Raw genomic sequence first — 12074 nt, forward strand, 5'->3', positions numbered from 1 at the left:
GGTTAAAAATAGGGTCTCCCATGTGTACTGGCAGAGTCTTCATAGGGTTATTTATATCCCATCTTCACATCAAAAAAGGCAGTAGGGGCGTGTTGAAGAAAAACACTGCAACTGAGCACAGCCTTGTGCTCTGACCTTCCTGAAAACAAAGGCAAATTCAGCTAATGAAAAACAAATGAGCTCAGCAAAAATAAAGCTGTCCTAGTACTGACTTCCAGTGAGATTTATGTTACGTATAAGGAGCACTGAAAACAATAGACAGTGCTATAGCCAAGGCAGTTTTGTAAAAGATGCAAAAATGTTGCTGAGGTGGGTAACCCTCCTGGAGTTGGTATAACATGCCAGAAAGGTGTCAGGCTCTGTTCTAGACACTGGTGGTGCAGCAGTGAACAGAACTGAGACTCTGTGCTCATGGAGCTGATATCCTGGTTGGGGGGAGGGGATGAAAACAAGTACAAACATGGCACTCTACATAGATATTGTTAGTGCTATGAAGAAAAGTAAAACAAATTACAAGGTTGTGGAATTTTCTGTTTTATTTTTCCTTTTGAGCTTAAAATTTTAATTCTGTATATGATGCATTTGTGGGGGGGAGTATAATCATTTAATTGACTTGCATCTAATGATGTGGAAAATTTGAATGTGGAAGCACAAAAAAGTTAGGAAAATGATATTCCTTTCAAGGCTATCTTCTGAAAGTCTTCAACATAGTATATACATTGATAAGGTGAGGAATGTAAATTATTGTCTCAGTTTTTCACCATCACATGTTACACTAGGTGATTTAGAAGATGGTGGAAGAAACTGTGAACTGGTGAAACCATTTTACAGATGTGTAAATGGAGGCACAGAGAGATGAAGTAACTTGCCTCAGGTGGCAAAGCTAAGATTTGATCCTGGGCTTGTCTGACTTCACAGTCCTTGCTTTCAAGCACTAAACATATATATGCCCTTACCCCTGGAAGTTGCCCTCCTTCTACTGCTTACTGGCTGAGTGGCCTTGGGAAAGTTCTCTGAACCTTGGTCAGTTTGCTCATCTGTATAACACCTTACAACGCACAAAGGTTTCTTCTGGAGGGGACCAGGCAAGTGTCACTCTCAGATCTGCAGCCCTATCACCAACTACCAACTCCTGAGTGCTTGCTATGTGTCAGGCACATCACATTTATTGTTTTTAATTACCACACCAATGTTGCTGGTTAGGCATTATCCTTGCCTTCCAGTTGAGGGACCTCTGGTGAATAGCTTGAAAGTGAGAGCACCAGGATTCCATCCAGATAAGGCTGCCACCCAGTGGCCTTTTTTATTTTAATTAAGAAGGCAGAACCAGAAGAAGCTTTTGCTTCAAGGTAGGGACCCAGTTTTCTGGATCTTTCGTGCAAAATACAATGATCAATATGGATTTTGCATTGATGGTCTTCCTCTAGGTATGTGGGCAGTTACAGTTTCAGAGTGGCTGTGTCAAAATGAACAAAAAAAATAAACACAAAGTAGGTGCTAAGTTAGGCACCTGCTGGCTCTCCTGGAGCCCTGAAGTGGTAGAGTGGGTGGGCCTGCCCAAGAACCACTTCATTGTTGTCCTGTTCCTCAGCAGTGAGATGTGACTGAGAAAGCCTGGCCGGCCTCAGAAAGCTCACACAACCTCAAAGCATGACGTGTGAGATCCCTCCAGATGCTGTCAAGTTGAGACAGACGTTAGGCTCTAAGGAGTTTAAAAGGGTTGTTAATAGGTCATCCCTGTTCCAATTATAGATGGGTTTTTAATCCACTGTGTATTTTACTAGTTCTGAAAACTCTGAGGACAGGTCTTCAGCTTGTATGCAGCCACAGAAATTGGAAGCTGTTCTTCTGAGCAGCAGGGAGGTGCAGGTGGGTAGACATCATAACAAGGGCTCCGTTTCCCCAGTGTGTTCCATACACCAGGCCCTCCAGTGCCTCACACACATCTCCCCATTATAACTGCCCTAAATGGTTGGCACAGTGACCCCCTTCATCTCCCGAGGCCTATAATGGCCATTTGCCTACAGCCTTGAAACTAACTGAGTCTTGTTCCACATCTCAGATGAAAGATGTGTGGTCCAGTGAAGTTAAGGAATTGAACTCAGGTTTATCTGAATAACCGAAGCAGGGGGCATGAATGCAAATACTTCCAGGGGTGAGATATGTCTTAGAATGTGAGAAGTGGCTGCTCCTTTAAAGAGGTAGCCCGGCTGACAAGGGACGGTGCAGGCTTTGGAGCAAGCCTGCCCAGTGCTACCACAACCTGGGGCAAGTCACTTAACTGCACAGTGCCTTGGTTTCCTCATCTGTAAAATGGTGATAACCACACCATCCATCTCATGGGATTGTTAGTATTACATGAGTGCAGTGGATAAAGTGCTTAGCAGAGCACCTGGATCCAAGTGAGCTTTATGTTAGTAATTATTATTTACATTACCTAAGCTATTCTAAGCCACATTAAAAAAAATATATACGGTGCCAACCTCGAAAACATTATACTAAGTAAAAGAAGGCAGCCAAAAAAATCCACATATTGTGTGATTCCACTTATATAAAATGTCCAGTTGGCAAATCCCTAGGGATAGAAAGTAAATCAGTATTTGGCAGGAACTGAGAGGATTGGAGAGTGATTGCTTAATAGGTACAGGGTTTCCTTGTGAGGGATGGAAATGTTTTGAACTGGATAGAGGTGATGGTTGCACAACCTTGTGAATATACTAAGAGCCACTGAGTTACACACTTTAGAAGGGTGAGCTTTATGGTATGTGAATTATATTTCCATTAAAAAATTCACTGTAGTCCAAGCAGAGCAAATGAAGGAGATGGCACTATGTAACCCCCTGAGTTTGGATTGGTTTTCAAGAGCCGTTGGACTTGGTCTGGCAGTGGAGAGAGCAAAGCAGAGCAGGCCCCAAGTGCTGATGGCACTGAGATGCCAGGCTGGGATCCAGGCAGAAGCCCTGTGGGCTGGCAGGCTATTGGGTATAAGCCAGATGGACTGCAGGGTCACCTGCAGGTTTGGCCAGAGCTGCTTAATCCCATTTGCCTGAGTTCTGGAATTGCCCCCTGGAAAGGAACATTTTGGGTGGGGTGGGGGGATCTTCCCTTTTCTGGATGGCTCAGGGTTGCCATTATGTACCCCAGGCAGTCATTGCATTGGACTGAAATGGTCTAGGGACTGTTTCCCTTTAAGTCTCTTCTGTTTTGGTTTTTGGCTCCTTTCTTACTGTCACAGGTCCAATCCCTATTTCCTCCATCATTTTGGACATCAAGTAACCAATAAAACATGTGAGTTTTTGAAACGGCAATGCAGAAATCACCAAAGAGTCAGTGCCAGTAGGCAGTGAGGAAAGGCCTGTAGCTGCCACCAGTGGAGACGATGAAGAGGCTGTCTGGCTGCTCAGAGGGGAGTGTGGAGAAGAGGGGGTTTTGATTTTTGTGAGTTCAGGAAAGATACCATCCAGGTGCACTGACTTTCCTGTTCTGGGTTCTTTCCCCACCTCTGTTGGTGCATTCCCTGCTGCCTGTCCATTCTTTTTCTGCACTTGGCATGCATTTCAGCATGTATTTGTTTGATGCTCTTAGTGTGCCTGGGGAGGCCTGGCTGCAGGGGTTCCTGCCCCCCAACCCAGACTTGACCTTCCTTGAAGCTTGATCACAGGTCCACTGACTAGCTCATCTTGGTTTGCATGTGAAAGCTTAAAGTCATCCTAAATGCCTCACAAACGTGCAGGAAAGTCTTTCATGCAGGTGCCAAATGGAGGCAGGTGGAAATAATAACAACAACAACAACAACAACAACAACAACAACAACCCGCAGAGATGTCCATGTCCTCATCTCTGGAAACTGTAACTATATTAGGTTACATAGTAAAGGGGAATTAAGGTAGCAGATGGCATTTAGGTAATTCATCAACTGGCCTTAAAATAAGATTCTCCTGGATTATCCTGGCCAGTTAAAGAATAGGGTCCTTTAAATATGGAAGACGAAGGTAGTGGAGTCAGGATCAGTGATGCTATGCAGGAAAAGTTTGGCTAGTCTTTGCTGGCTCTGAAAATGGAAGAGGCCTCCAGCCAAGGAAAGCACATAGAGCCTCTAGTCTAGAAGGCAAGGGAACAGACTGTCCTAGAGCTTCCAGAAAGGATACAGCCCTGCCGACACCTTGAATTTAACCCAGCAAACCATTTTGGACTTCTGACCTCTAAAACTGTAAGATAAAAATGTGTTGTTTTAAATCATTAAATTTGTTGTAATTTGTTTTAGCAGCAAGAGGAAACTAAGAGAGAAGCTCAGAGGTAGATATTAGTGTCCTCTTCATTCTTTGAAAAAACTAGCTTGTGATGTTTCTTTACACTTGCCAATTTAAACCAACCACCAATATGCTCCAAGTTCAGGATTTTTAAATAAATGTTCAAAAATTGGGTGGCAGTGATGATTTTGGCGCAGCAATGAACATTTAGAAGTATTCAGAGGGCCCTGGAAGGCAGTTGCATTTCTTTAGCTTGGCTTTGATTTTAAACTACTTCACAAGGGGACCAGAGCATACACCTGTTTCAGAGTGTGCCCCGTTCTGTAGGCCACCTGCAGTGGGGGCCACTGGCTCTCTCCCAAGAGGCCTGTCTCCTCTCCCCAGTCATGATGGCTGCTCATGAGAATCAGGGTGCAGTCTGGAGCCCTCAGACAGAGGGTTTCTTATTTGTTGAGGCTTGCCTGCCCCTTTGCTGAGGAGGAGTGTGCTGCCAGTGACTGTTCTCTGGAGGCCAGTGTGGGAAGAGGAACAGCAGGAATGGATGGCCTGGACCTCCGCTCTCCAGCTTCAACCAGTTTTAGCTCTGTTTTTATTAGTTTTCTACCTGGGGCTGCTCCTAAGATGTTAGAGGGTTCTGCAGCTTTAAAACAAACAAAAGCACTTTGAAAACTAGAGTTGAAGACTGCTGTCGTTGACTTGCACAGAGAGGAATGCCCTTGCTCAGTGAACATCTGTTTAAAGGAGACGCTTGACATATGAGTGGTATTGTGAGGTGGTTCTATTTGGGATTATTTTCTAAATTAGAGGCTGTACCCTCAGCAGAAATCATTGTTGCAGTGCAGAACTCATTATGATCAAAATAGTGCTAAGGCACAGAGGGGCTCATTTTGACATTCTTTTTATTTTTATTGCTGCCTCAGCTAGCCTGGGACAAGGGAATTATCAGGGTCAGTGTGGCCCCACCATTTGCTGTCAACAGTGGTCTTTTCTATGCTTTCTTGGCCTCACAGAATTGTTTGAGTAGCCAATTAATTGCTGGTGCAAACAGGCTATGTGCTGTCAAGGTATTAGCAAAGTTAGGCTCCCTAGAGGGGACAATAATGCAAAGGGACCACCTGCTTCCTTGGTTCTAATGAGAATCCGGGGGCTGATGTTCACAACAGCAGTTTGCTTGGCCAGAACAAAAGTGCCTGCCATTAGTGAGCTGGGCTCAGAGTTTGAATGAGTTCAGGAGGAACTGCCCCAGCAGCAACTCTAATTGAGTTGCTTTACATATCCCTTGTGCTTCCTGCAGAATCCTGCTCTGTCTTACAGGACCGATCCCCTTTTCACTGTTCATTCATTTGGCTCTGTCATCCCACTCAAAAAAAAAGAAAACAAAACAAGCTAAAGTAATGCCTGAAAAGAAACCAAACAAAAACCATGTTTTCTTCTTTTATTTGTCATATACAATATACCTCGTGGAGCTGTACTTTGTGGCTCCCATTAATTCCTTCCCAACACTTTGCTTCCTACCCCTCCCCTGAAACTTCTCCTGGCCAAGGTCTGCGATGTCTTTGGTGTTGCTAAATCAGGTCATAAGATACCTCTGATCACACCCTCCCCCTGGAAGCACTTTCTCCCTTTGGCCTTTGGGAAGCCACACTTTACTTACTACTCATTATTTGCTTTTCTTAACTCACCTCCTTAACCTCAGGACTGGTGACAGTGTCTTGGGTTTAATCCTTGGTTGGTTTCTTTCCTTGCACTTGCTTCCCAGGTGCTTTCAACCACCTCATTGCTTCAAATTCTTGTGAGTCTTCAGTTTCTATCCCCAGCCCTGCTCTCTCTTGACCTTCAGGCACCTACATTCAACATATCCATGTGGCTGTCTCATGTCCTGCTGGTGGGTAGGTTATTGAAATCCTTCAGGCTTAGTTGTTCTCCCCACCCACAAACTGAATGAATACTGGCCCTTACCCTAGTGTCCCTGGACCTCCCCATACCCCAGCAACCAGAGGGTTCATGCTCTGTGCAGCATGGTTGATTATTTTGACTATTGTCTCTGCTAATATGCATCTCAAAAGGACCCTGTACAAACCTGAGCTTCTACTTGCTCCCTCCAAACCATCTCCTTCCACCCAAGTAACTGGAAACCCCATCCTTCTGGTGGCTCTGGCCACTCCTCCAGGGCTGGCTTTTCTTCATGCCCTGCATCTGTCAGTTACCAGACCACATGTGAGCACCCTCAGAATCATCCAGACTCCCACCTCTTTTTATCTCCTCTCTGGTTACCTCCCTTAGCTGGACCACCTCCCCCTCTCTTTGGATCCCTGGCAGTGTCCTCCCTGTGGATGTCTCAGAGTCCACTCCAGCCCTTACAGTTGTTTCCACACAGCAGCCAGACAGTCTTTTAGAGACCTAATCACATTTTGTCCCTCTGCCTAGAACCCTCCTGTGGCTTCCAATTGTAATGAAAATAAAACTTAAACCCATACTGTGGCCTACAAGTCCTAACAAAATGGGGCCTCTGCTTGTGCTCTGACCTCAGCTTCCACCCCTGCTCAGGACTGGCTTGCCAGTCTTCCAGCGTGCTAAGCTCTCCTCCACCTTGGGACCTTTGTGTTTGCCCTGTCCTCTGGCTAGGTCTTTCCCCAGATAGGTCCGTGTCTTCACTCATTTCTTCCCAAATGGTCCCACCTTGGAGAGGCCACCCCTGACCACTGTATCTGAAATTGTACCGCAAGTACCCTGCTATCACCAGCCTGCCTCAATATGCTTATGTTACCTGTTTACCTGCCTCTTTGCTTACTGTCTGCCTCCAGCACTTGGCTTTGGGTTCCATGAAGAGCCCAAAAGTTTTTGTCTGCTTTGTTACCAGTGTCTAGAACAATACCTCGCACAGTCAGGGACTAGGCAGGAAATGAATGGCACACCCAAACATAGTAATTGAATATTTAATCAAAGGGACATTTGCAAGATATGGGAAGGATTAAGGGAGACCAGCAAGGGGTGGTGAAGCCTCTGGGCGATGGAGAAACATGTGGAGTGTTTAACACCCTGGGCTTCAAGGGGCAAGAGGAGGGAGGTTTCCCTGGAACCAGAGTAGCTAGGGTTGTATGAGAGGGCAGGAGAGGATTGGGCCCCTTGTGTAGGAAGCTGCAGCAGCCTGGAGGGTTTGAGCCAGGAGAATAAATGCTGTGAGTATTCTGATCATCCAGTCTTTTGCTTCTGCCCCCCAGTGGCTAAACCCGTGGGTCCCAAAGAATAATCCCAGGAGTTCTGGGGCACCGCAGGAACTCACAGTGGCTCCAAACTCATGGCGCAGCCATGGATCTTTTTAACTTCTGAGGAAAATGCAGTAATGTCTGTCAGACACCATCATTAAATTGGTTGGAATTAATGAACTAACTACTTAATAAGCGGAGCAGTTAGGTATTTCTTTGGGTCTGGGGTGCTGTGAAAAATCCCCTGAGACACTAAGGGAACCTATGGGCTGAACCCAGCTGGAAGTCAGAGGGCAAGGGAAGTCATTGATGTGGCCCATGCTCATCAGCAGGTCTAGTGCGCAGTATGTATCTGCTAATGCATGGATGAGCAGTTATTGAGCCAGGAACAGTGTGGGCCGCTGTGGGCAGAACAGAGCAGAATAAAGCTTGCACCTACCCTCAAGGAGCTTCCAGTCCAGACAGACCTGGAAGCAACTGTATATAGTAACTGTTCCATATATCATAAAGGAGGAATCTGGATTACACTGTTGCTATAATGCTGTCTGCCTAGAAGACACCTCCTTCCTCCCTTCCTTCCTCCCTCCCTCCCCTCCCCTCCCCTCCCCTCCCCTCCCTCCCATATTGAAAGTTGTTCCTGTCATCTGTTGCTAGGTGATCAACCACAGTAAACTAAGTAGCTTAAAACAACAACTGTTTAATTATGTTAATAGATTCTGTAGGTTGAGAATTCGAGGAACACAGCAGGGATGTCTCATCTGCTCCACAATGTCTAGAGCCTCAGCTAGGAAGACTCAAATGGCTGGGGCCTTTTTCACTCGTATGTCATAAACGATGGGCTCAGCTGGGACTACTGACATACAGCCTCTCCCTGTGGTTTGGGCTTCCTTACGGCATGGTGTTTGAACTTCTTCATGCCCCCCTTAGAGCTTTAAGCCTGAATATTCTAGTATACAATGTGGAAACCTCATTTTTTAAAAGTAAAATTTAAAAAAATTGTGCTAAAAACAATCTACCGTTTTAATCATTGTATGGCAACTTAGTACATTTTATGGCATTAAGTATATTCACAATGTTGTACGACAATCACCACTATATAGTTCTAGACATTTTCATCACCCCAAACAGAAACCCCATACCCATGAGGCAGCCACTCCCTGTTCCCTCCTTCTGCAGCCCCTGGAAACTACTAATCTGCTTTCTGTCTCTACATATTTGCCTGTTCTAGATATTTTACATAAATGGAATCATATAATATGTGACCTTTTTTTGTCTGACTTCTTTCACTTAGTATGATGTTTTCAAGGTTCATCCATGTGTTTCATTCCTTCTTAAGGTTAAATATTCTGTGACAGGACATATATCACACTTTGCCTATTATCAGCTGATAGACACTTGGGCCTACCCTTTGGCTAACGTGTATAGTGCTGCTATGAACATTTGTGTACAAGTTTCTGAATATGTTTTCAATCCTGCAGGGTATATATACCTAGTGCATGGCCTTTTATGAACTAGCCTCAGTAATTATGCAGCATTACTTTCACTGCATCCTATAGACTGAGTCACTTAAGGATAGTCCAGATTCAAGTTGAGAATATATATCCCACCTCACAATGGGAGAGTGTCAAAGAATATTTAGCCATGATTAAAACTGGCATATCAATCCACTGAATTTTCAAGCTCCAGATAAAATGTGCCTCATCCATGAAGTATTGACTTCTGTAGCTCTATTAAGATTCATACTTCTCTGACTTTTCTGGTTCTTTTTGCTGTTCACTGTTATGCATGTCTGTTTGTACTGGTTGATAACTTAGCTCCTTGCCCACTTCTCTTGATACTAAGCTGCTGTTATTATCTGTTGGGTTTTCTCTCCAATGAAGGGGATGAAGTAGCTGGCACTGATAGTTCTTCTAGCACTGATGTTCTGTGAGCTTGACCTGGCCTTATTCACACAGGCTTTCTCCGGAGGAGGGGGGCAAGGCCTCTTTGAAAACATAGTGCCCGGCACACAGCTTCTTTGGAGGTGCTTGCAGAGTGTAGGTCTCAAAAGTTTTGGGTACCCCTCTCAAGGTAGGGCAGACTGGGGATTAACCTTTCTCCACCTCCAACTATCTCTACTTGGAGAAGAGTCATGAGGGTTGAGCGTTCTTTTTTCCTGAATAGAGGTTGTTGGGCAGTTTCTCAACCATGGCACTATTGGCATTTGGGGTGGGATACTTTGTCAGGTTGAGACCCACTGCTGTAAAGACAGACATAATTCTTTGTAATTCCATTCTCAATTTTCAGTATTTCTCATGAGTCACTAAAGTTTTCAGTCGTCACCACATTGCCTCAAGATAGACATGTTGGAGTAAATCAGGTCACAGCCAAACTTTGTGATTGGTAACAGCTGCATTTGACTCTAGGCATACACCCTAGGCTCCTTGGTGAGCTTTGAGCTCATCCTGTTAGATCAGGCACACCACCAATCTCTTTGGAGAGTTATCTTCTGCATAGATTTCTGCAGCTTGCTATCTCATTTACTTTCTGTTGATCCTTATTAGTTTCAATTTTAGATGGTGACCTTGTCTTTTTAAATGTTTTATGATTTTCTGATAATTGGTGAAAAAGAATATACAGAAAAGTGAGCCAAAGACTTGACTAGGCAATTCATACAAGAAGAAATCAAATTGGACAACAAGTGTATGAAAAGATGCTCTACCTCATTAGTAATTGGAGACATGCAAATGAAACTAAATAAGATAAAATTTCATACCTTCCAGTAGGCTAAAAATTATAATCAGTCTGACACTACCAGGTGTTCACATGGTTACAAGAGTAATACGTGCTCTTTGTAATAAACTTGGGAGATGTAGAAAAGTGTAGACAAAATGCAAACTGTTAATATATTAGAATACAGTATTTCAATACTTTTTTCTCTGCAGACATATATTTTACAATCTTGGTATCAAACTGTATATATAGCTTTTCCTTTTTTTGTGAAATATAACAAATACAAAGAAGTGTGCAAAGCCTTTAGTGAATAAGTGTAAAGTGAAAATCTGAGACATCACCAATCAGGATGAGAAATAGAGTGTTGACAAACACCCAAGTACATTTCTGTATGCCCCTCCTGATCACAACCTCTCCCTCCCCTACAGGTGACCACTAGCCTGATTTTTATGCAGTCACTTTTTTGCTTTAGTTTATACTTCTACCACCTATGTATGTCCTGAATAATATAGTTTAGCTTGATCTGTATTTTTAGAAATTGAATTACACTGTATACAGGATTTTTTTGTGTTTTGTCTCACCCCTCCAAAAAAACATTCCTTATGATCTGTTGTGTGTATTTGTGCTCCATTCATTTTCATTATTATACATTATTCCACTGCTTGAATATACAACTTTTTTTCTTAATCCATTTTTTCATTGATGGTCATTTGTGTAGTTTCCTGTTTTTGACTGTTTCAAGCAGTGCTGTCAGGAATATTGTTATGCAGATGTATGTAAGTTTCTCTAGGGCACTGGTTCTTAAACTATGGTCTAGGGATCCTTGAAAGACCCCTGAGACCAAAGGTTGAACTATTTTTATAATAACACTAAGATGTTAATTGCCTTTTTGTACTCTTCTCAAGAGTGTACAGCGTTTTCCAGAGTTTATTTGACAAGTAATATCATTGATCTGATGGCTAATGGAATGTGTGCTTGTGTCTTCCTGTGTTTTAAAATTTTCTCAGTTTTAATTTCTAATGTGATATATATAATGGATATAACCCAGATAACAAAAGCTCTTTGAGATTCTCAATTTTTGAGTGTATAGAGTCCTAATGCCAAAAAGTCTGAAAATTGCTGTTCTAGGGTTCTACCTAGGAGTGGAGTTTCTGGACTACGTAGTGCTTGTATTTCCATTTTACTGGGTGATGCCACACTGTATTCCAAAGTGGTAGTACCAGTTTATCTTCTATCAGCAATGTATGAAAGTTTCTGTTGTGCCAAAGCCTCACCAGCAGTTAGTATTGTCAGACTTCACTACAATTTTAGCCATTGATGGATGAGTAATTTTATACTACTGCAGTTTCATTTGCATCCCTCTTGTTACCAGTGAGGTTGAGCGTGTTTCCCTATGTTTATTGTCCAATTTGATCTCATTGTTTATGAATTGCCTAGTCAAGTCTTGGCTCATTTTTATGTTCTTATGCTTCTCACTCATGATGCTTTGTTTCCTCTTGTGTTTGGTTGTTTTTGGCTGTGTACTGCTCATTGCTCTTGAAATAAATTCCTTTCTTTCTTTCCTTTCTTTCTTCTTTTTTCTTTTCTTTCTTTCTTTCTTGGTTTTTCTTTCCTTTCCTTTTTCCTTTCCTTTTTCCTTTCCTTTTTCCTTCGCTTTTCCGTCTCCTCCCCTCCCCTCCCCTCCCCTCGTGCCTTCTTCCAGAGAAGATTTGTGTTTGATTTTGGTCAGGTGCCTTGTGATGTTCTTAACCTGGGATCACCTAAAATAAGTTCCAAATCTTTTCCCCCTTTTCTCTGAGCACCAAGAAGTCTTCCTTGCCCTCCTCTGGAGGCTGAACTGGGGAGAAGCAAGCTTGTTTCTAAGTCGCCACTTCACCATGGTTGTAGCCCTTTGGGATCCCAGGTT

The 12074-nt window shown here is 43.4% G+C and overlaps 1 protein-coding gene across 2 annotated transcripts in view; it reads left to right on the forward strand.

Annotated features, from left to right (window-relative positions):
* Positions 1–12074, forward strand: part of CD99L2 (CD99 molecule like 2) — a 128635-nt gene that overhangs the window by 1065 nt on the left and 115496 nt on the right. The window lies entirely within an intron of this gene.

Source organism: Pteronotus mesoamericanus, unplaced genomic scaffold (genome assembly GCF_021234165.1).
Source record: "Pteronotus mesoamericanus isolate MK-2021 breed Mesoamerican mustached bat unplaced genomic scaffold, CSHL_Meso_final contig_66, whole genome shotgun sequence".
Classification (NCBI taxonomy): domain Eukaryota; kingdom Metazoa; phylum Chordata; class Mammalia; order Chiroptera; family Mormoopidae; genus Pteronotus; species Pteronotus mesoamericanus.